Below are 25,612 nucleotides of genomic sequence, written 5' to 3' on the forward strand. Positions count from 1 at the left end.
GGGGAAAAGCCAAGTATTAAAGACAGATCTGCAAACTTCTATTCAAATATCCATATTTAGGGGTCATTATTCTTCTTCAAAGGCTGTCATAAAAATTGAAACTATTTCAGATGCCTGACAACAGTTGTATAAGACAATCTAATACTGCCCTCTGCAATACCTTTGTTCCCTTGATAGCTGTATGTGGCAGACAAAAATATTTACTAATTCTGCCTGTTGCACCTATAACTGATTTGAGTTACTCTGCCAGAAAAGTAACCATCTGGGGAGGAATTCTTGAACAGCAAGAGAGTACCAAGAGCAGGGACCAAATGATCAGACTAAACCCAAAGCAGGATTCACTTTTCTATTATGGTGTTTTTAACACATTCCTCACACTAAGTCCAGGATAACATAATGTAGTTTTCTTTATTAAAAATAGTCTTTAGAAACTATACTCTGTGGGTTTTGTGTCTACCAAAGTACATGAGCACTAAATTCTATGTCATGTTTTTCACTTTTAAGACCCCGATCAGCAAACAGTTAAGATCACTTGCTTCAAACTGTCTGTCATTTGAAGACTTCTTTTCCTTTGACATACAACTCTAATCCTTGGAGTATTTTTCTCCACTAGTCCTTTCTTGTTCTTAATAATAAATTTTAACCCTTTCCGTCGTGCTTATTTGAATCTCGTGTATAAGGAGATTGAAACATCTGAAGTCTGTTGCTTCTCACCACAGGCGAGGCAACATTGCCAAAACACCCCTCCTGCTTGCTCAGTGCATTTCTGCTCATCACCTTGTGTCTCCTGCTGTGTGTTATAGTACCCCCTTCTCCTGCCTGGGGTGATTAATAGATGACTACTTTCTTCTTGGGTTTCAATTTATTTGGTTCCTCAGCAGTCAAATCCCTTCTTCATAGACCTGGAGAGCTGCTCCCAGTCACAGCTCTTCAAGAAATGCTCACCTTCACTCACATGCCATATTACCTTACCTAGCCTTTCATTTGATTTTCCTGGTCTTTATTCACTAGACCCATACTGCTGTATTTGAACTAAGGTGGCAGCAAAAAAAGGGACTGATTCATATCTTGCTCCCTTCTAATTTGCCAGAGTCTTCATACTTTCCGCCCTTTGCTCTTTATTTGGGGAGTTCTCTTTTCATGAAGACAGTTCTTATCAGCCAAATTCAAAAAAGCCCAGACATCTTCCTTACATAGCTGGCTTACTATTCACAACAATCCATCCTTGTATCTGAGATGTCATATAGTGTGGTTCTGATTACACTTGCACAGCTGTAAATATATTTTCTTAAATGGAGTTTTTTCTGATATGAACACATAATTTCATAGCACAGCTATTCGCTTTAGCTAAAATAGGGATTTATTATTGTTTTGTAAAGAGAAGATGCTTTCATTCTGACCTAGATAAGAATCTCTTTCTCTTCCCTTCTTAAGACAACTATGAAAATGAGATTGTAAATCTCCTATGGAGAAGAGACTTGGACAAATCAATAATTTATGTTATGATTTTGAGAGACTTTCACCTTGAGGAATTGCCAGCCCTCTCGTAATTCTGTAGATCTTGTTTGAAAATGTTTTCCATTACTAATCGGGAGAACCTTTTTTTTTCTTTTTATTTATACAAGGCTCCTTTGATTTTCAGTGTGTGACACTTCAGAATGAAAACGGTGTCGCATTAATTAAAAAATGAAGAAGAGAACTCTTACCTTCCTTCCCCTTCACTTAAAATCCAAGTAAAACGCTGGCAGGCAACACTCAGCATGTAGTGCTCTACTTCCAACCATGAACCCCTTTTATAGATTTCTGTCATTTTAGCTGCTTCTGGCTAAAATCACTGGTTATAACAGTGACTTGGAAAGAAAAATGAGCAGAGAGTTAAGAGCAAAATGGGGGGTAGGTACACATAGCAATTAAAAAACTTCTACAAATCTCAGGCAGAGAACATGACAGTCATATCATTCCTAAACAAGACCCTGGCAGTGACAGGTTTATGCTGAGGCCTTTGGGGGGAAAAAACACATGAGTTTATGTCCATGCACCTTTCTTTTAACCTCCACAGCTTACTAAAGAGCAGATTGCTACATCAACAGCTCACTTCACCAAATCTCCCATTGTTTGAAGAAATCTGCATCATGACTTGCAGCAGCTCATTCTAGCCACTGGCTTGCTTTGTCCTAGAGATTGGGTAATTAATTAATGGTCACCCATTCTTACCCATTGCACCATAAGTTCAAAGCACTCGCTGCTGAGGTCTGCCCACACGAAGTGCACACACAGGAGCTGCTGGAATGGCATAACCAACAGCAGGGCCGGGACCAGCCTCATGGGATAAGTTCCACATTTCTGCCTTGGCCACTGCAGGCAGCTGTGACACTTCTGAACCATGCCTGGAGACAGCAGATGACCTTCAGGCCTTGTGGAAGTTGTAGAACTTGAGCCTTACTGCTCTATGCCAAGTAAATTGACTCCCTTACCACTTTATATCAAACCAAATCTAAGACATGACAAAGGGCTAAGAAATCTGGAATAGGAATTAGGGAGGAAGAAAGAAATTAAGGGCGAGTTCTTTGAGCTAGGATTTTGAGTGTTAGCACTAACTTCCAACTCCAGTGGATTTAGACTTTGTTTAAAATGAAGCACCACTCTGCAAAATTTTTACAGTTTTCAGGGATGAGATTGCTTCCTTTGTGCAGATATTTGACTATCACTCCAAAATCTTTCTCATAATTCACTGCTATCACTGTGGGGAAAAAAAATTCTGAGCTACATGATGTTGGAAATATTCATCTATTTTGGTTCACAATCTGAAAAATGTAAGTCCATATAGTATTGAAAGCAAAAACAAAAAAAAACCCAAACAAACCCATTTATTTTTCCCAAACCTTCCAAGTCCTGATGAAGTCTTTATATTGTGATTTTACGTAACAGGACATCACATCTAAAACAAAATCCAGAAACACAACTTTTCTTCAAAACAGAAAGCATGGTTTTATTCAAAAATTCTCTTTTTCACACACTATTAAAACACTGTAGGTAATGAGTGAACTGATAGGATGACAAAGTTTCTGGTCCCTGGACAATGTAAGATAATTCAACCCTTATCTCAAGATGGAAAATAATAACTGTTGGGTTTTAAATAACACCACAATTTGATCAAAACTCCCAGGGCACATCAAGTTACACAGGGAAAGGAAACCCTACAATCTTTAAAGATTCAGATGTATAGAATGGGAGCTGTATAGCTCAGAGTCCCTCCTAACTCGTAATCTCACTTATTCCCTCCCGACTTCCATGTTAGAACTTTCCTTTTTTCCTTACCTCCCCGCTCCTACAAAGCATCCCAGATATCCACGTACATACAGAGCATTTATGGCAACAACTCTGTGACTAAGACAAACTGATTAATGTGTAACATGATCTTAAAAAATGCATGTGAAATCTGCAAAAGCATCAGTTGATGAGTAATGAGTACTTTCATTTTGTCCCTTTTTTGCATTGAATGGTCAGTTTATCTAACAAAGAGCATCAGAATAAATCACTTGTATTCTGAAACCTAGATAATTCATCTCGCTAAACAAGAATTATTTGAAATTAAGCAAAGGACTGGAATTCTCCCACCATATGATGGCATGGGATGTACTGTTTAAATATCAGGGCATCCAGGACATTTTGATATGTCATCTGAGGCTATAAAAATGTAACATAAGAAGTAAGCTTCCATCTTAGCAGTCACCAACCAGAAACTTTTTAGGACTCTTCACTGACTTTAGAAGACTGGTGTAGAAATTATTCATTTTGATATCTGGAATTGAAATGTGACTATTTTACAAAATGTAAAACCAAAAAAAATGTGCCATCCTTTGTCATGCCTTTGTTATTTCACCTACCTGCTCATTATCAGAAAAGTAATATTTAAAATCCTAAAGAATCCTTAAAGGGCTCAAAGCATCCTTTAAGAGTGACAGAGATGGGCTTTTATTTGTGCAGTGGTGCATGATGAGTGTTCATATAGGCAACCATGGGTATATTAGAACTACTCATTCAGAAACCTCAGGCATTGGTGTCTTTGGATATTGTCTATGAAGTGCAACTTTAAAAAGAAAAACATGAAGGAACTATCTACAGTTCCAGTCAGCCTGGTAAGATGAACAATATCATGTAAGTTGGGTAGTTATCTCAAAACTTCAGCACTTGCAAACACTAGGTTTCGGAAACCACACTGAGTAAAATCTAACATAAATTGCATCTGCATGAAATTGTTCAAGTAATTTTGAACTGACACATTCCTAGTAATTCCCAGCCCAATGTGTTTTTGGAAACAATTAAACAAAACTTGTTTAAAAATAATCTGTTGATGCATTTTTTCCATCTCTTCCAACAAATATTTCCACTCCAGAAGTTTCACCGTGGTTTTTATAATGTATGCTTTTTTTTCACCTGGGTCATTTCTTACCTATGTGAAAGTTCTACTATCTCACTTTCTGCCTTCAACAGTCTGAAAACTTTAGAGAAATCATTAATATTAAGAAGAATGCCAAAGACGATAGTTTTCTCGTCTTTGTTTCTCTTTTCCTCTGGGCCACATAAGAATATTCAAGTCAGCAGAGACAGTGTTGCTCTTTTAAAAACCTGCTGATTTAATATTTAGTAGGTGATGGATTCCACCTCAACAATCAGACTCAGAAATAAAAATAGTCTGAATCCCACTCAGTGCCATCCACAAATCCATAGATAGAAACCCAAAGTATTGTACAGCACAACATTTCCTGCTCAGTAAGCTTGAGACAGGCTGCTGTGATTCCCTATATATACACATATATTCTGAGCTGATACCTGTCAAACCAGCCCCTGGTTAAGTGGCAAGTATAATATAGCTTCCTTTCCCTAGAGGTAACTGTCCTCATTACTGAAGCGAATGAACCCCTAGGTATATCTTTAAAATATTCATCATAAGACAGCTGATATTTCAGCCATATTTGGCTGGAATGCTACTTTTTGGGGAACTTAGGACTCCGTAGTCAATTAACCTAATATTTTGGTCACCATCTAATATATCTTTTTAATCATAAATCATTAAACATTTATGTTAGTCTGTAACTTGTTATTCTCCTGTTCAGGACTGAGCAAGACATGGAGACCAGGGTATCTCTTACTGCAGCAATATCCAATAAAACATCTGGACTAGCAAAGCTGAAACTTTACACTTTTCCTCCGCCGGAAAACACCAACTTCTCCAAGGTGAGTCACGTTATCCAGCACAGTTCTGTTTCCTTCACACTTCTCAGAGTCAACACTTCAGGCTGTGCAAACCTCCCTCTGCCAGCAGGTCTCAGGAAGACCATGGGCAGGCAGGGGGAAATAACACAGGGGCCAGAATACTCCCCCAGAAATCAGAACAGAGAAGCTATGTACAGAGAGAAAGAGACAAATAGAGCAGCAAGTTATGCACCCCAAACATTTCTATGTTCAAACACCAAACAACGTTTCTCCATTCTTACTTCTTTCTTAAAACAAATACTATGTTTTCCCCTGCCTACTCTTCCCAGTTTTTTCCCTACCTGTTCTTAATTACAGCCACAAACTTCTGTAGGTCCTATTCCACATGTCCTTCCACTGTATCTCCTGGCAGCACAAGTGCCTGCTCCCTCTTCACTTTAACCTTCCCCAAGCCTTCCCTGTCCTGTTCCATGCAAGGCACATAAGGCAGGCACACAAATGAGACGAGCCCCACCAATGCAGGGGGAGAGTGTCACCGACATGCAAGGCTGCACAGGAAGTTTACACAGCACTTGCTCAAACTCTGTAAGCCTTCCTGACACCAGCTCAGCATTCCAGCACACCAGCATCATTTTTAAGTGATTTCTCATGTGATTAGTGCTGTCTCTCCATTCCCACGTGCTACTCAGACATTGGTGGCAAAAAAAAATTCATTCTTACTCTCATAAGGATTTGTTTGTCAGCAGAATCCCTCTTTAGTTTTAGTCATTTGCTTTGTTTTAGCCTACTTATCTCATTATGCTGGTCTAATTAAAATCATTTGCTGACAAATATTGTCAGTAATGTAACAGTTGGGTAAATTAACACTGGCTTAACCTTAGCTTTGTTATCAGCTTAACTACACAGCACTGATTGATGAGCATTTTAAAGCAGGAATTCCTTTCTTCAGGTCAAACACAGAGAAGGCAAAGCTGGAGATTTGAATGTGATACATCAACAAGTTTTACCAGAAGAAAGTCAGATACAGTTGTGCAGAAGTCAAACCAAAATCACGGCTCCACAACTTCCCTTTCAAGCTTGGTCATAAAAACAAAGATGCATTTGGCCCAGCCTGTTAAAACAGCAGGAGCAGAGCTTAATATCTTGTTCTAAAATTACTTTTATAAGAGTATATCTTGTAGTCCAATTCTTATTTATTGTTTTGGCATAAATTGAGTATTTCTAGACAACAATTATTCCTACAGACAAAGCTTAATTGCAATATTCATCACCATATATGTCTAAATGATAGGGATGCTGAAGTGTTTTACAAGCACATCCAATTTTAATGAAGTTCAAAAGAAGAAATGTTTATTTATGGATTAAAGTACACAAAGATCTGCTGCTCACACTTTCTGAAATACTGACAGCTTTTTTTTTTTTTTTTTAAGAGAGAAAGAGAATGCAAGGGAAGGAAGGCTTCCCATCTTGTACATAGCTGTGGTGAGTGGATCAATGTTCCCAGCAAACAGGCAGAGATCCTGGGTCTTTTGACACTAGTTGAGATCAGATGATATACAAATGAAGTCTGAAGACAAAGTTGCCTCTAAGAGGTTGCATCTGGTAAAAGGGTGGAGATGTTGTGCTGATAACCCATTACAGCTGCAGGGGGATGTCTCAACATGTCTTGAGAAAGACTGCATATTTCTCTGTTTGGGGCTGAGGTTTGCTACTGTTCAAATTAAGTGACATCATTTTAACACTCCTAAAGAAGAAAAACAGGTAGACTCCAAACCAGAACAATATCCTGTAGAAAAGTGTGTTCTATTTAGTAGGTTCTTATGAGAAAAAAAAAGCATAACTGCATATCTAAAATTAGCCCCTCTACTGAAGACCTAAATTGAAAACAACTTTAAGAGAAGATCTGAAGGTTTCAGAGCAACATATAAATGTAACAGAACTATGAAAAAAAAAATCAAATACAGAGAAAAATCCAAGTTTTGGATAAAAATTTCAGAACAGTCTTCCTCACTTCAGGAATTTGCAGCCACCACCTACTGAAGGAGAGCTGTTGCTGTTGGTCTTCAGAGTGATCTATTAGATGAGGGTGCACAGAAGTATTACCGGGGGAATACCAACCTCCCGGAGATACAGATTCAGCCTGCTTGGAATCAGATATTCGAAAAGAAACTAGAAAACTGTGGCTGTGCATAGACTTGACAGTGCTCCACTGGAACAACCAGAACCCAGGTTTGCACAAGCTCTAGGAAGTTAACTTGCACAAGAAATCCCAACTGTTTAAAAAAACATAATTCGGCTTGGGGAGCAGAGTAAGTGGGAAAAGGGAAATATAACAGACAGATAATCCTTATTGCTCTGACAACCACTGCTATCACTGACCCGCTGTCAAACCATCCAAAGCAAGAAAATATACAATCTGCTGCCATTATTACAGTCCAGTTCTCTATGGATTCAACCACAGGAAGACAGTAAGTCCAGAGTTAGGCCTCAGCTTACACTACATGGACTGAGAAAGAAAAAAAAAGACAATTTTTGCTAAGCCCGCTAACAACACGTTGCTGCTCCAACACACTGCCTCAGGCCATGCAGCCTCAGCTGCACCATCTGCCCTGGAAAGACTCCAGGGAGGAAAGAGTAGTTGAGAGTGTAACAAGTTGAGGATCCAGTGTAACCATGACTGTTCTGTGCTACAAGTTTAGCTTAAACCTCACCTCCCCAGTTCCTGCTTCTTGTTCTCAGACACCCACTTTGTTAAATTGTGGGTTTTGATGTGTCTTCCTCTATCCAGACGTCTTCATTACTTGTTTCTCTCTAAGAGCTGGTTTCATATGCCTTCCCAGTGTGTAACCTTCTCGCTGAATTCAAGGGACAGCATCCTGGGTAACAGCATAGTGAAATGCCACTTACAATGGAGGCATTAGGCACCAGAAATAAAACACAAGTCGAGACTGTTTTTAAGAGCAATACAACCCCCTCCAAGATCTTGTGACATCAGTTATCAGAAACAGAGATAAAATGCTTTTCCTATTTTCAGCAGCAACATTCCCATTGATTTTAACACTGCAGGATATGCCCCTGTGCACTGAAACAAATCACCTGTACATGAAGGCAGTCAGGAAGAAGTGGCCTCCAGCAAAGCAATTTCTTCTCTTTTGGTTCTGAGGAGTAAAAAGATCTGTCCCTTCAATCTGTATCTCAGTCAAGTCACCCAAAAAGAGATGTAATGTCCTGGATCACACTCTTTTGTTTCCCTTTCCTTGACACCTTACCATGCTTCCCATTTTGTTTATACATCTCCATTTAATTCCTGACATGCGAAAGTTACCAGCTTTTTATGAGGCCATAATGCAAAGACTTGTGTGCTTTTTGAAGGTAGACAGTGTTAGCTAAGGAATGAAATCTAGTGGTCTCCTAGGGGGAAGAAGGCAGTATGAATCAGCTGCAGACTTAATGTGAAAACATTTTGGATAATGGATCAGGGAGCAGATTGGGGATGTTTGTGTGCAAATCTACAAATTCAGGTGGAGAATGTGACTATTGTGCTGGCAGTGCAACAAGACACACTCGCTTTGTAATGCTCATTCACTAGAGGGAAAAAATAAGAGTGACTTGTGAGCTGCCCTGCCTCAACCTGCACAGCAGAGGAGCTGTGGCTGTCCCCTTGTTACACACTGTACACCCTAACGCCCCTTCTACTGACATCAGAGGCAGCAATTCCCGTGAGGCATCTCCACGTCAGGCCAGGAAATGCTCCTGGCAGTGCAGAGACTGTTGTCCTAAAATCCCTCCATGCTCCCAAGCTATACTCATCTCCATCTGACAGGGATGGATCCTGAGGTCTGAGTGTACACCTGAAATATTTTGCTACTGTCTCCCTGACATCAATGTCAAATCTTAAATTGCCTTGAGCAGAAGCAGGATAGGAACCTTGCACAGCATCACATGAGTTGCTGAATGACAAATGTACATTACCTGGAAACTGCCTTCAAAACTCATCTTAAAAAGAGACTTTGGAAAATTCTGACATTGTTTTCATCTTTACAGATGGATTTAAAAAGACACCTGAAAATAATTTAGAAAGCTGCCCATGTTTTTTACATAAATATACATTATTTTCTGCTTTTCAATACACAAATCCTGATTATTTCCACTGGTCTTACTGCTCTGCAAGCAAGAACTGCTTCTCTGCTGCTAGCTCATCACATCCCCAAGGTAAAGGCAGGACCTGTTCTTACATGTTGAAAACTAGCACAGAGCAGAATTTAATGACCAGAAAAGTACATTACACAGGCAATTGCAAACATTTCAGTACTCAGGATTTTGAAGGATGTTATTTCTATAGTACAGTTATGTGGAAAGTTTTCTGAAATATTCACATGTATATTTGAATCCATCCTTGTGGCCTGGATGTCCAGCAGATGCATTACAAAATGTGACTTGCAACTCTTTTATTATCAGTGCTTACCACGGCCAAATCCATGTCCTCTGACATATCTGGTAGAATCCCATCATCAGTTCAGGGAATATGAAGTGATACCCAGCAGACTAGAAAGGATACAGGTGTTCAAACACTGCAGGAGACAAAGTCAAATTTCCTAGGCCAGGGAAGAATGTAAGGAGACATGAAGGAGAAGGAATGAGCAAAATGTCCTCTTGCAGGAGATCCATGTGGGCGTGGGCACATCCCTGCCCTTCACTCACAGTCAGTTTGCAGACTGAAGCCACTGTTGCCTCCTTTCTGCTCCTGGAGAGGGATATGCAGCTTCACATGACGTCTGTCAATGAACATCAAACATGCCGTGAGGTTCAGAAAGGTAACTGTAGGGGGGGGAAAAAAAAGAAGAAAGCAGCATAAAAATACTCTCTCAGAACAGAACAGGTCGGAAGAGCAGTCAGAGGATGCAGACCCAGCCATTCACTGGCAGTTCTTACCCAGTGGTATTTATCCCCTGAGGGCCCTTTGGCAGCTTCTGCTGAAGTGACCCATTTGTTGCAGCCCATATCCAGGGAGCATGACCTGGTGCCACCACACCAGCACCAGCTGAGCACGATTTCAGATGTATCATAGAGCAGAAGAGTGAACCAAGCAGGGAGACCTAATTTTTATTGCTTAAAGGGAGAAGACATTAGGAGAAGCTACCTGTAATGACTCTGTCCTCAGCATAAATGGAGGGGTTTACAAGGGCTTTGCTCTCCATAAACATATTTAGAGGGAGAAAGTTACCAGTTTGGCACATTTTGCCAACAGTGTGACCTATTCATATTCCACTGTATTTTTCACAGGTGCAATGTGCAAAAGGCAGACATCTGCCCATGTGAACAAAGACAGTAAGACAGAGATGTCCTGTGACATCACAAGGTACTCCTCAGAAAAACCTATTAGGAGTTTCAGAGGCTGTAAGGAGGAGGAGATCCCCTGCTCACAGCATGCTTGCTTTCCTCTCCTGTGATCATACCAGAACACTGCAGAATGTGTCTATGGCTTTCCATGCATGGAAAAAACAATGCCAAGAACTCTTTTAAGATAACAGTCTCACCAAGTGCAGTCAAGAGCTTAATGAAGGCAGCTTTCACAAATAAAGTGAAGAGCTCTGGACACAATCCAGAAGAGGATGTTGGGAAGCAAATTACTGCACTGACAATAAATTGGGTTTCTATGTCCAAATTTTAAAGTAACTAATTGTATTTTGTGGTTATTTCCCTCTGTAACAGCCAAGAAACATGAAGGGACTCTGCACAGAAAATTATAATAGTTGCTTTACAAAGTGTATCTGAAACTCCCATTTCTCACATTTCCATCCTTATGATTGAGATTCACAGTCCCAAATCCTTCCATTAAATTACTAACCAAAAAATTATGCTATTGCAATTAGTACAAGCAGTACAACAAAGTCTGTGCAAGTTTAGATGCAATTTAAAAAGTACATTTATTAGTATGTACCAGATGCTTTTTAACTTATCTAATCATCTTAAATAAACAGCATTGGTCAACTACCTATATTTAAAAGCAGTACTACCCATGACACAAATGGTGGTATCCAGATTATGACAGGCACTGAAATCTGTGAACCAGGTTTCCAGGTTCCTGCAGGTGGAGATCAACACGGCAAGCCAGACACAGCAAAAATCTGCACAGAACACAACCACAGGATGAGGGCAGGTTGGATGGGGCTTTGAGCAACTTGGGGTAGAGGAATATGTCCCTGCCCATGCAGGGAGGGTGGAACTAGATATTCCTTAACATCCCTTGCCACCCAAAATGCTCTATGATTCTATGATTCTATTGGTATCCTTTCGTTTCCTTAGCTGACCTTTTACATCTGTCTATTCCTTTAGGATCTATTGCTTTTAAGGACCACTTTTATTCTACTTTAGGGAAAAACTATTCTTTTCCCTAATGAGAATAATCTGTTGCTACCACTAGTCACCTTTTTAAGAGATGCCTATTCAAAGGCATGATCCAGAGACTCACATTAATCGCATGAAAAAATAGTAATCTCTGGCATACTGCAAATGCACTGAATGCTTGACATTTTTATGATTATGCTAATGTTGTGACATTTGATGTGCTTGTTTTTGAAAAAACATCATGCAATTAAGTTCTCTGAAAGAAAACCAGAAAGAAACAGATCAATCACTGAGAAGGCAGAAAGAATGAAAACTGCTTCTATCATCTTTAGAAACAAATGCCTGCTAGTTGATGGCAAACATTTGAACTAGATATTTCAGATTTTTCAGTTTTACTCTGAAAGTAAAGAGCACTGATAGGGTGACTTTCAATTTTTAGCACAAGCAGTGGCTTCACTTTCACCTCTTCTCTCTACCTTTGAAGTATAATAGCATTTGTCATAAAATGACTCTTTCCATCACTGAAAGAATTACAACTCTTAGAAAACTATTACTTCCCCTTAGTCAATTCCAAAATATGCATAACCCAGTTAGGTCATGGAACCTTGCTTTTAACTTCATCCCCTTTTAAAACATGTTGTCTGTCTCAGTTATATCCCAAATTAAAGTAGGAGAGAGATAAGATTTATAAATGCTAATATAAATAATTTCATAATTCCTCTCCCCCACCTACAGATCCGAAGATAAACAGGAAGAACCGGAGAACTAAAAGATGCTCTACTGAAACAGCAGAGCGTTTGATGGCAGGAAGGCTACATGGATCCGAGCTGTGGAGTCAAGAAGAAATACAGAAGAGCAGCAGACACTGGAGGAGAGCCACAGGGGGATCCAACTGCTTATTTTTGGTAAAAAGCTACAGAAGACATAAGAAATGGCTAAAGGTTAACTATAGCAATGCTAAGAAGCAAAATCCATCTCCTGAGCCAGATCCTTGGAAGCAGTTGCTCACTGAAGACCTGAAGTTTGCCAGTTTGGCAAGTAGAAGTAAGCAAGTAGATGGACATACTAGAGAAAGTCCACTGAAGGGCCAAGCAAACTTTTGAAGCAAATTAAAAGCACATTCATAACCTCAGGGACTGTATATATTTTAATCTCTTGCTAAAGACAAGTGTTAGTCAGATTGAGTTTAAAAAGAAATCTAACTTGATGGAGATTTAGTACTGATGAAATCAAGAATCACCTTAATTCCAAGAAATTCAATTCCTTATATAATACATAATCAAGGCAATATTAGCAAGCTTAGGAAACTGCAAAAAGAGACTACATAAAGGTGTTTGTTCAAAAAAATTGAACGCATGGTTAATTATTGGCAAATCCTGAGTTAAACTCTGAAAAGGAAATTATAAAGAGGACTAAGCTAGAAAACTATAGGAGCAGTTTCAGCTGTTTTTCCTGAGACAGTGCAAGATAACAAATTTAAGTTAAAGAATTGGTCTGAAATTCAAGGGAAAAAATAAAAAGGGTATTCAAAATCAAGAGGAATGAACCAGCAAAACACAAGGCCTAAGAAAATTATCTTCAGCACACTCAGAGACTCTCACACCTTTTCTGTTCCTCATAAAATGTGTACACCTGAACTTTACTGATGTTCTCAGAATTTGGCTTTTTCCAGATGCATGCACATTAATAATGTAGAGCCACTTGACCTACAGAAAGATCTCCTTATATGATTGACATGGCAACAGATGCAGCATTTCTCTAACGAAGTGACAATTAGTGGGTCCCCCTTTTGCCACCCCTCCAGTATGACATTAACCTTTCCTGAGTTACTTTCCTACAGTGTAAAAGTAAACCCAAAGCTTCCCAGATCAAACACCCTTCTCTTGGGATGTTTTATCTTGGAGACACCTCAATATCCCAAGTGTTTCTGTCCTTGGTCATAGTCTCCAACACTTTCTGCTTCTGCTGGCTGCAAACAAAGTCTTTGAGAAAGCTGACCCACTGGCTAGTGGTGGTCAGAAGGGAAACAAAATCCGGAAGGAGGGAGTGTTTCTTCCTACTGAACTAAGTGCCTTAGGTAGGTCTATGCCAACATGTGAGCCCAACTACAAAAACACTGCTCACCTGCAGGTATGCACTTAGCAGAAATATACCCCAAAATCTTAAGCTTTTAAGGATGGCAATTAGCTTTTCAGTTCAGACCAGTGTCTCAGCTACGTGACCTGTAAAGACCAAGACTAAACCAGACCAAACATACTACAGCCTATTTTATCTAGCTGGGACCAAACTGTGAGTGGTTTGGGTAGATTTCATCTTATTTAATCCCCTGGAGTATAGATGTCTATATCTGAACTAGTTAATCTGTGTGTTTTGGGGTTTTATTGAGTTAATGAAGAAAAACAAGCATTTAAAGGTGATTTATCTGACCTATTTTTGCTGCTCTACACTACAATGAGATCAATCACAACTTAAATTTTGTTAAGTCAAATGACTCAATCTCTGTCTGACTTGATAAATAGAACATAATTATTGGCTTAGAAATTTTGAACACAATGCAATCTTCTGCTGACAATGGAGACAAGACACTGCAGGCTACTAGACTCAGTACACCTAAATTATTCTTCTCCTAGCACTCCACATATACCCTACGATGAAGCTACTTTGTTTTCCACCAGTAAAGAGGACCTTTGGCTTTTTCCATATTAGCTTCCTCGTCTGTTTTTTTTGTAATGCAGAGAAGTAAAATGATATTTTGCTTAAATATTTTCTTCAACCTTTGAGAATCCAAATCAGAAATGGAAGTGTGCCTAAGGCATTCACTCTTGAATATCTGGATGTTACAGGTTCTACTAGGTACAAAAAAAATGGCACATCTGAATCTTGAATTCATTTTCCTAGCCAAGATCTACTAGCAGAAATAAACAGGATCTAACACAGTAGAATATCAGCCTTTAGACCCACCATAAACTGATGTGTTTTTTTAAACCCAAACCTGACTAAATAGGGTTTTTTAAACCCATGCTCATTATAATTAAATGTAATTACAATATCCACAGCTTTAAATTAAGGTTCAATCAGAATTAAAACAGCTTCTGCTAAATTAAATTATTTTAAAGTATAAGTTGAACTAAATAAGAAAAGCATGTAAAAATACCAAAAAAGCCCAAGCTCACAGATATATGTCTTTTCTTTATCAAATGGTATTGTGAAATTGTGAAAATTAATTAATGAAGTAGCCATAATTGTAACAGTAAGGTCAAAGAAGTAAAATTTAAAATAAGACCAATACTTTCCAAACTCTCCAAGATTTTGGTTACTTTTGCATTGCCAGTTCCCTCATTTCAAAGTGCTGAATTCACAACCATGAAAAGTAACGACAGCTGGGGTTACCTAGCATCTCTGAATACCAGATCCAGAGCACCACACCTTCCAAATTTAGAAACTCCTTTTGACAATATTTGCCAACACAGTTTCCTGCTATACTATGCAACTCCTTAAACTACTCACAAGTCATTTCTTAGACCAAAGAGATCAAACCTCAGTTCCACCAAACACTGAGGGAGTCCTGACACTGATTGCAATGAGTGCAATTCCTTTTTCTGCAAAAAGAAGTGGAGGGGGTGTATATGAAGTTGTTGGATTTCTTATAAGGAGCCTTCCTTACCTTTGAGTCATTCTATAGTAAATACCATATCATTGCTCAATTGTATGGAAATGGTGATTAGTGGTTCTGCAAATGTTTTGTTTAGGATTTGCATTTTCTCATCAAAGGGTAATTCTCTGCCTTCATATGCTGTCAGCCTCTTTCAGATGAGACAGCTCAGCACAGAGATGCTCAAATATATCAGGAAGAGAAGGAAACATATTAAACCACAAAAAAATGTACAAGCTAAACACAGAGACTCTGAGTTCAACCACAAGGGCTTGGAAATCAAGGGAGTTGTGGCAAAATATTTTGGGTTGCCCTAAAATTTAAGCTACTTGCTTTAAAGAGAAATTTCAGAGACTAAGGCAGAATGAAAAGCAGCAGGGAATTTTAGCTTCTGCTCCCAATTTCTGACTTCAAAATCTTTTTACTTTATTTTACAAGTGAAACTTGGGGGTTCTATATAGTTTAAACAGCTGTCCAAAACACGTGCTGTAGACCCTCAGCCATGAGGAAGTGGTTGATAATGGGGAAGGGATAATAGTGTGGAGCCACCATCCATTTCAGAGATATCCTAAGATATCCCTGGGTTTTGATAGGTCTCTCCCACCATACTGGTGTGGTCAAGGAGCTCCAAGCTCATTTGCATTGTGATGATAATGCTGAACAGAATTTTCTGTACCCAAAACCAAAAGACAGTTCTTTGGGTTGCATTGATTTTGTTAAGAGGGATTTCACACGCATTTACTGCTGGCTGTCACCATAATGCTATGATAAGAAATATCTATTTATAATGCTTTTTACCCTTACTGCAACACAACAAAATGCTACTTTTCCTTCAGCATGTCCAAAACTGTAAACCTGCAACAACTCATCACATCCTTTGTATACACATTTAATCAAACTACTTCAAATATGTATTGTGTAGCCAGTATGATCATAACAACAGTTTGAAATTAATGGACCTTAGCTGCCTTTAATTCTAATTTCACACCACTGCAAGTGTGAAATAGCCCTACAATTGAAGAAGCAGGTGTCCATACAGAATAGAAAGAGGGCTGAGCCACAGACTGTGGATATGGGACACTTCTGATTTGAAAAAATCCATGCAGGGCCCATTGCTTACTTAGGCATGCAGTAGAGTAACATAAACAGTATACATGTGACAAATGTTGGTCTGTCTTTGTAGAAGTCAAGGCTTCAGTTTTGTGATTTACAATGTATAAAAAACTTTGATGAATCTAACAATTAAACTAGATTATTGATTGTTTTTTTCTATAAAAGGATTTTCTTGACCGCTGTCTCTAGATGTTGGCATCCTATACACAAAATATAATATAAGCAATCATTGTGTTTCTTACAATGTTCTTTAAAGATGGAGGACAAGTTTACAGAATGCTGAATTTTCTAGTACCAGATCTAAGTCTGAGAACACCAGAAAGAGCATCATTTAGAACTAAATGAAATGTAAATTTACAGTTTTAGGATACCTGTCCATTAGGCGTGAGGTAAACTCATTCCACTACACAAATCTGAAGTAATAACATCCTTAGCCAGACTAAAACTAGCAGCCCCACATGGCATATTCTTCTTTGTAAGGTTTCCATTTCTACTCAAGACTTGGGCAACCATTTTATTTCACATGATCAATAATGGCTGCTCAAACAACATAGTCTACTGATACAGCCTTCATTCGGTCTGTCACTGGATTCACTGCCCATGAAAGTCTGGAAAACAAATACAAGCACTCATTCAGATCCACAGAATGGTTGAGGTTGGAAGGAACATCTTGAGGTCATCCAGTCTAACCCCACTGCTCAAGCAGGGTCACCTGTAGAGAGTTGCCCAGGCCCATGACTAGATAGTTTTTTAATATCTTCGGGGAGGGAGACTCCACATGTTCTCTGAGCATCCTGTGCCAGTGCTCAGCCACCTGCAAAGTGAAAAAGTGTTTCCTCATGTTCAAAAGGAAACTCCTGCTTCAGGAGCCCATTGCTTCTTGTCTTGTTATTGGGCACCACTGAAAAGAGGCTGGCACCCTCTTTGTACCTTTCCTTTATATATTTAGTAATATGGATAAGAGCCTCTTTGAACCTTTTATTCCCTAGACTAAACAGTTCCAGCTCCATTCAGCCTTTTCTCACAGGAGAGATGCTCAAGTCCCTTATTAACCTTCAGTGGACTCTCTCTGGTATGTCCATGTGTCTCTTCATGCTAAATCAACAAGTTATGGCTTGGGAGGCCATAACTGGACACAGCAATCTAGAGTGGCCTTGTCAGTACTTCAGAAGTTGGAAGGATCTCCTCCCTTGACCAGCTGAAAACACTTCTCCTAATACAGCCCAGGATACATTTAGCCTTTGCTGCAAGGGCACACCCATAGCTCATGATAACTTAGCATCCATTAGGACACCGGGTTGTTTTCTGCAAAGTTTCTTTCCAGCTAGTTAGCCCCCAGCCTATGCTGGTGCATGGGGTTGTTTGCCTGCAGGTGCAGGGCCTGTCACTGCTCCTTGTCCACCTCTGTAAAGTTCTTGTCAGCAGTCAAGTCAGGTCATTTCTCCAGCCTATCCAGATCCCTGCGGATGGCAGCACCACCCTTTGATGTATCAGAAGATAATCTTGTGCCTGAAGTGTAAAACTTGGGACTGCTTCCCCATCATTTTTTCCAGCATCTACAACTACAAAGCCTCTTCAGGTGAGTTACCAGACCTTTCCTTCTTGGGGCAAGGGATTCCCAGGTTCACCAGGTACACCTGCTAAGTTCTGTGTTGACTCCAACAGCACAAGGGACAGCTGGAGTTTACAGATAACCTTTTTATTAGGCAAATTACATTCCTCATTAGAATGACATAGTTAAAGCACTGAAGTAAAAAAGGATTGTGCCTCACACCGACATGTTGACAGCAATTTCTCTTCTATCAAAACAAGCATCATAAAGACAGATTCTTTCTCATAAGTACCAGCAATTTTTTAAGAGAAAACAAAAAGCAATATTTGAACAAGGGGAAAAAGGTAGATTTATAAGAAAAACAAGGAGCTTTTTCCTATGGAAAAAGACTAGTGTCACAAGGTTCAAATATTTTAAAATATTAAATTTATTGCCAGATTGAAATTTTCTATAAAAATATTATTCCAGGGAATTGATTAAACCCCTTGCCAAATGGTAACATATACATAAAAAAGGGAAATCTTTGATTTTTGCTAACAAACAAACAAAAAGAAAGTTGCTTAATACCACTCTGAGGCTTACTCCACCTCTTCTTTATAGCTTTTCATTAAATTCCATTAACTCATGATCAAATCTTGAGTTATATTTAAGTTTATTGAATTCAAGAATGATTCCAACAGCACCAGACTAATGAGAGGATCAGGCCCTAAGAGTTGCTTGTATAAATATTGTCATGCTTCTATATAGCAACTTTTTCTTCAGTTTTTAACATTATTACATTTAAGTAGGAGGGCTCTTGCAGGCTACATATTCCTCACTCATCACTTCCACTTTGCAAAACATGTGTTTAATAGGGCTGTGATCAAAATCAATTTTACAAGTTTGCCTGGGTATGGTAAGCAAAGAGCTTTTGGACTACAGTGGAGCGAATGACTACAATACATCAGGCTGCAAATGGGGCTCCAAAAGTGGAAAGACAGCCAAATACTCAAAGGACCATCAAAATTAACAGTGCCCCAAAGAGAAGCTTTTATGATCTCTAGAGGAGACACTGTATTAAGGCAAATTGAATTAATCCCAAATTTATTTGACAAGGCTGGAGTGATATGATTCTTTTACTGTTTACTTCACAGCTATTAATCATTAAACACATTTTAGACAACCATCAGATATTCATTTTACATGCAATAACATTTTTATTGAAGTTAACATAATAGTACATCTTAAGAATTCTTTTGAAAATGTTCCCTTAGGAAAAAAAATTATCTGCAAAGTAAAGACACAAATTGTATGCCTCATGAGTTAGCCAATTTTGTAAATAGGTGAACATATATCATTATGACACTATTCTAATGCCACACATATCCTCCGCTTTAATATGCATAGTAAATTATTTGCCCGGGTTTATTTTATGAATATCACTGATTTACTCATCCTGGACAGGTCAAAAGAGGAACTACAGAGATTGTAAGCTACTGTTTTACAGCTATCATTTTCTTTTCTGTTTTGAGAAAGAATTTTTCAGACTGGATTTTCTGCTCCCCTAAGATCCTCTTTGACTTCAACGAAACTCCTCCCAGAAAAATTACTTTGGCCCTAACCCTGAAAGCTGATCTGTATCAATAGACATCCACAATATCCCACTGAACTCAGTGGAGCTCAATATGAAGATATATGAAGGTTTTGTTGATTTAGTGTGAAAAGTCACAGGTTTCCAAGGTAAGGCCTGTACTTCCATGTACAGTGATTAACTGGCTCATGTTTAGCTGCAAGTCACACCAGCCTACTTTCCTAATGAAATGTAGCAGGAATTCAATAAGAACAATAAAATTGTTTCAAATTCTCAAAGTTTCTTTTCTGTCCTGAAAATATATTCATTTCAGTGACTTTCTGACAATTTTGCTTATAAAAAGATTTCAAAATTACTTTATGGAAGTAGATTTTTTTGTAAGCCCTTTTTCTCTAAATCACCCAATTCTGTTAGACAAACAGGAATAGCCCCACTTTGCAGTTTGAGTAAAAATTTGTGTTCTTCTAGTAATAAACTTCATTGATCAGAACAGTGAAGATTAATTGCATGTCACTGTCCTGAGATGATTCTTCACAAAATTCTACCCAAGTTTGAAAGTCTCCTTTGGCAGAAATTTAATAAACCTATAGCCACAAAAAAAACTCAATTTTTTCAAAGACTTTAACAAGCTGCTTGTAATTTTTTTCTGGTTTATTGAAGGAAAGGGAGTCAAGAGGAAAATTCCAATAAAACTGTATGTAAGCCAAAGGTTTGTTTATGTTTGTATGGATTAGCATTCACACGTTTCCTGTTACTAGACTTCCTATTAGCAATGTTTAACTTTAACCACATATCCTGGGTTAAGGAATAGCTCCTGAAATCAATTTCCTGATTAGGCTAAGAAAGGTCAAAGAGTAATTTTGAAGCCACATGATTAAGCTACCAGCATCTACTGCATAGCCTTGTTTTAGCATATAAAGTTACTGCAAATATTAGCTAAAGGAGGTGGCACACTCTTGTGAGTACACAAAACTGTTGAGGAAAATAATCCCAGAGTCTTATTCACTCAAAGTGAAATTTACTCTCTCCACATGCACACATAGAATACACATCAGTGGAGACATCTCTCAATTATGGTGAGGCCAACCTGGCAACCTCTTAACATGTTCATAATTTTAAACATGGCTGTGTGACCACTGCCAGAGCTCAACTTCCAGCCAAGAAACTTCCTGCTGTACATCCCATCACAGACTTCCTTCATACACTTGCTACAGACCTTAAAGAAGAAACAAGGTTTATGGTAATATAAGAATCCACAAACTTATATTTATCGTATTCTGGAACAAAAAGCACAGTGATTTCTGCTTCCTTAGGAAAAAAAAAACATCCAACAGATGGATGACGAATTTGCAAACAACTCTGCAGCAGATACTGCTGTGGTACCAAATCAGCAGAAAGTAATGCATCAGTATTTTTTCTGTTTAAATACAAATGTGAACAATCTTCTGCCCAAACACCTCAGATAAGAAATATCTGAAAAAGTTTGTGAAGCTTCCTCCTGGAGGGATTCTTGTTTCCAGCAGTAAAATTGATTCTTTTTTAATAGGGGCATGAGTAGTGACAGCCTATTGACACATCTCAATAGCAATGAGGAACTCTAGAGTTAAAGTTGGTTGTCTGGATTCATTCTCACTGCAGAGCATTGCCCTTTTCTGCTGAGTTCTCATCTACAAATTTTTTCACTCTTATTCAGTTTTGGTAACTTGATAGAATAGAAGATGACAGTCAAATGAATGAAATCCCATGTTCTGACATCATCATTTTCTTTTAGATCTGTGAGACAGGCTATGGGATTTAGTGAGCAACATTGGATTTAGTGAAGATAGTGTTGGTATTTAGTTATCTCATTACAACTACAGGAGATTTAATAGAGGGCTCACAAGTAATTAAGCAACTTGGATTGCAAGTCATAGTTTTAAAAATAAGACTTGGTTTGACCCAAGGCCTACCATTGCTAATACAAATCACTACTCTGTTGGGCATTCCTCTCTGTCTATCATTTATGTTTATGTCAGTATGGCAGCATTTTACACTAGTTTTACACAGGGAAGGCTTCTAGATAAGATGCAAGATAGTGGAGACAATCAGTCATCAGTCTTTACTCAGGATTTCCTGACTGCATGTGAACAATAACAAAAGCTACCTCTTTTTCTTTTGTAAAAACTAATGCATTTCAATATATATATATAAATAGAGAACATCTGTTTCTTACACTCAAAGCTAGTTAAATTCCAGTCGCAAGAAACTGGCTCAATTTTTACATTTAGGCTGTTTGCAAGACATAATTTTTATTAACCCTTCATAGTAATTTAGCCTTCACTGCTCATACACAAAACAAATACAAGTGAATGCACATGAGCTGTTCTTCATTCATTTGTGGACTTAACATTTAGAATTAACTTTTCCAGCCACGTGACCGGTTCTACCAGCCAGACAATACAACTTTTGTTCTCTAACTGGATTTCTTAAACTTTGTAAGAAACAGCATAACACTTGAAAAACATGTTCCAGCATCCTATAAAAACAATGAAGATTACCTGAGAAATAACAACTTTGAACAGAAATAACAATCTAATGACTTTTGTTATATTTAAAGAAATCTTCTCTTTCTTTTTTCTTTTTTTTTTTTTTTTTCCAGAGGGATACTTCTGCCTGGCTAAAGGTATCCTTTTCAGATTTTAAAATACTCTCTTTCTTTCCTAATATGCAGTGAGCAGGGGAGAAGGATTTCTCTTGTCACATTCAAACCAACTCATCACTACAAAAGCAGCTTTCCTGTCTGCCCAGGAGCTGCCGTGTTGCTGACCTCTCCTCCTTTTTCTCCACATGTCCCCTGACTTACTTTGGGCTTTTTCTGGTCAGCAGCTTTGACATTTTACCAGCTGATTTTGGTTATCTGAAAACATAAAATTCTAGGACCGTTTACATTTTAAATTGTAAACTCTTTTGTAGAACATGTGCTGACCTTTCAGCAGCTCATGCTCCTCTGATGTAAATCCTCCTGTCTCAATACCTACATTGCAGGTACAGATTCCCTGTATTCTCCAGTTGAAATACAGCAAGGTCTATTGTGATACATGAAGGGACGAGACCCACCAGCAAGAAAATCTAAGGTTTTATTCAGAAGCGTCAGTGTATATATATATAGATAGATAGATAGATATAGATATATATATATAAAATTCTACTCCTAAGAGCTTTTTTTTGGTTACAACACACAGGCTTAATCACAGTTCCACAATAAATCAGCCCTCTTGACATCTTCTATTGTTCTCTTCAAAGCCACAGCTAGCAGAGTGCGAAGTGTGTACTTTTCCAAGTTTCTTCATGGAATAGAGGAGATGGTGTGCTGTTCTGTGTTGATGTCAGCACTCGTTCATTCAGTTCTGTCTCAGGTACACACTGTCCAGGGATGCTGCTGCTGCTGTCGGCACTGCTGCTGTTGCTTTCTGTTTAACTCTTTCCTTACACCAACACCTGTTACCCCAACAGTCTATGGCCAAGGAATCTCGCTTTCTACAGTGCGTTTTCCCTATTCTTTTTCTTATTATTGGGAGTGTTTGTGCTGTGGCACCTGGAAAAATCACTGCGTTTTCAGTCTTTTGTTTCCTTACTGCTTATAATACCTGCATACAGGTACAGAATTACTGCGTAAATCACCTTGATAAAAACACAGTTTTTGGCAGCCAAACTCATTGATGTTCTGTGCCATGTGTCTAGTGGTTGTGTAAGTGTATTCTACGAGTTCTGAACCTGCAACCCAATAAATGAACATAACTATTTTGATGGTAACATTTCTGTTTTAGGGGTTTTTTTCTGCCTTTTTGGTAACGGAGAGTTGAATAACACAAGTTCAGTCATATAGAAATATTTCACACCTCTCAACTCTATTTCTTTGTAATCCCAGACAAATGGCCACTGCTCATGAATGGTGGGACTCTCCACCTCATGGGCAGTGAGGTAGATTATCTGTTTCTCTCTGGTGAGAAGAAATACTGCACACTTTCAGCATTGATGGAAAAAGTGTCAGTGCCCTTGTTTTAAATGACAGTAGAGCAACTAAAGTATATAATCAGATCCTGGGAGATTTGGGTAATATATTCTCCTGAGATAAAAGGTGTTCATCCCCTATTTTCAAAGAAAGTGCCCTAACCGCTAAATTAAAGCTTGATCAAAGTACCCTAGTATGGCTCTGCACTGCATCACAGAGGAATACATGAACATCCACTGGATTCATCTAGAACCTGACTCTGACTTTATTTTCCTATTGGAAATGAAGGGAGAAATCTGGCCTGTGGTTAGATATCACTATTCAAGATTTCTTAGAATATACAGCAACTATACTCCTCCTTAATTGCTGTCTACTTCTGTCAAGATAATACCACAGTAACTCCAATGAAGTTACGGCACTTACAGTAGTACAGCTGATAGCAAAACTTGGCTCGATATCCTCAAACATAAATGGATATTTTATCTGTTTAGTGCATGCTGTCTCTTTTATTGAAACTGAAACAGTGAGACAAAAGTCATCCTGAAGAGACCAAAAGAAACTTAAACATGTATTTTTTTCTAAGCATATGAATATTTTATGGTTTATGGTTTCCATAGTGCTTATTTACTTTGTTTGTTCAACATTCTGAATTGTCAGAATAGACATTAGACAGAGCAACAACAGAAAAATGGAAAATAAGTCAGTAACAAATGGAGTTCTTACATTTTTCTTTGGGACGCAGACATGAGGATGTACACAATATCAACGCTTTGCAAATAACATACTAATCATTCACGTGTCCCAAACTTAAACCAGGACTTTAACACTCCCAGAAAGTATTTAATACACAATTCTAAAATTATTCTGGTCACATTTAAATGTAGAAAAGCCTCAATAAAAATAATCATAGAAGAAGAAGACAAACCAGGTATATTTTGAAAGGAAACAGTGTGTATTCCGTACAGCCAGTTTATCAGACTAGCAAGTTTCTTACTAATATCTACAGTCAGATATTTTCAATTCACTTATTTGTGCAATCAGTTTTAGAAAAGGTTAAATGTTATGAGGGATTTCTTTAAAATCTGTATTAATAATATTTCCTCCCTTTATCATTCTTTATTCATCAGAATTAAAACCCTATTTGTATTTAGCATTTTGGTATTGGTTTTAAATGTATCACAATTTGCTTCTTCCTCTTAGGTAATGACAAGGTAGGAAACAGCAAAGACAGACTTGCTTGGGAAATGCACAATATTTTTGACTGTGTTTTACAAACTCTGTGCTGTGTTCCAGTGAAAAGCAAACAGAAATATTTAAATTACTTCATTGCCTCTCTAGGCTCTACCTAAACTCTTCCTTAAGTCCCACTCTTTCCTTTCAGTGAACCTCAACAAGGCAAACTGAAAGCTTCCTTTGTTATCCTGGTCTACAGCACCTGAATGGTGCCAAACAAAACTAATTCAGAGCTCTTAGCAAAAGAGCTTCTTTCTCTGACTCCTCCTCAATATCAGATAGAGAAAAAAATTAGTCTTTTTCTTTTCTCTCAGTATTAACTAACAGCAGAGAAAACAAAAACATCATCTCCCTCACGTACACTCATCTTCCTCCTTTTTTATTTCTTTTGAGTCTCTTTGATTTCTCATGTTTATTATTCACCTACTTAAAGATGTTACCCTTGATGGTATGAAGTGGTTTTACATGGAATCCTTGTAATGCACCAACTCATAACTATAATGTAGGCTAAAAGGTGTTACCCAAATTGCTGTGGTTTCAAAATTTACAAAAAGAATGTATTTCCTAGAGCAATCTAACCTCTCCTTTTACTACAACAACAAAGTAAACCCATTAGGAAGACTGTGAGTTTGAGCAATTAATTACACACTTAATAATATTTTATAGTTTTCTAAATACTTTAAAGTCCTTTCCAAACATTATGATTCAGTTCCTGCTACCACTCCTCATGCAGACTAGGAAAATTAATGGTATTACTCCAAAAGCAAATTTCATTTAGGTTCTGGGAAAATTTGGGGTTTGATTCAGGTTTTTTTCTAAGAATTCAATGAACCCTGACTGTATGCATTTTGCAGAATGGGAAATGGAAACTCAGACACTAGAGAACTTCATGTAACATAACAGTGGAAAGACAAGATTATTCTTTTAAAAATAAAG

General features: G+C 38.2%; 1 long non-coding RNA gene across 3 annotated transcripts in view; it reads right to left on the reverse strand.

Annotated features, from left to right (window-relative positions):
* Positions 1–3,549: 3,549 nt before the first annotated feature.
* Positions 3,550–25,612, reverse strand: part of LOC125318170 — an 87,995-nt gene continuing 65,932 nt past the window's right edge. For all 3 annotated transcript variants that reach the window (XR_007200292.1, XR_007200311.1, XR_007200306.1), the window contains 5 exons: positions 9,919–10,035; positions 9,683–9,812; positions 7,929–8,093; positions 6,225–6,328; positions 3,550–5,404 (listed from right to left, as the gene is read on the reverse strand). This is a non-coding gene — a long non-coding RNA (uncharacterized LOC125318170). The remainder of the gene's footprint in view (positions 5,405–6,224; positions 6,329–7,928; positions 8,094–9,682; positions 9,813–9,918; positions 10,036–25,612) is intronic.

Source organism: Corvus hawaiiensis, chromosome 1 (assembly GCF_020740725.1).
Source record: "Corvus hawaiiensis isolate bCorHaw1 chromosome 1, bCorHaw1.pri.cur, whole genome shotgun sequence".
Taxonomy (NCBI): Eukaryota; Metazoa; Chordata; class Aves; order Passeriformes; family Corvidae; genus Corvus; species Corvus hawaiiensis.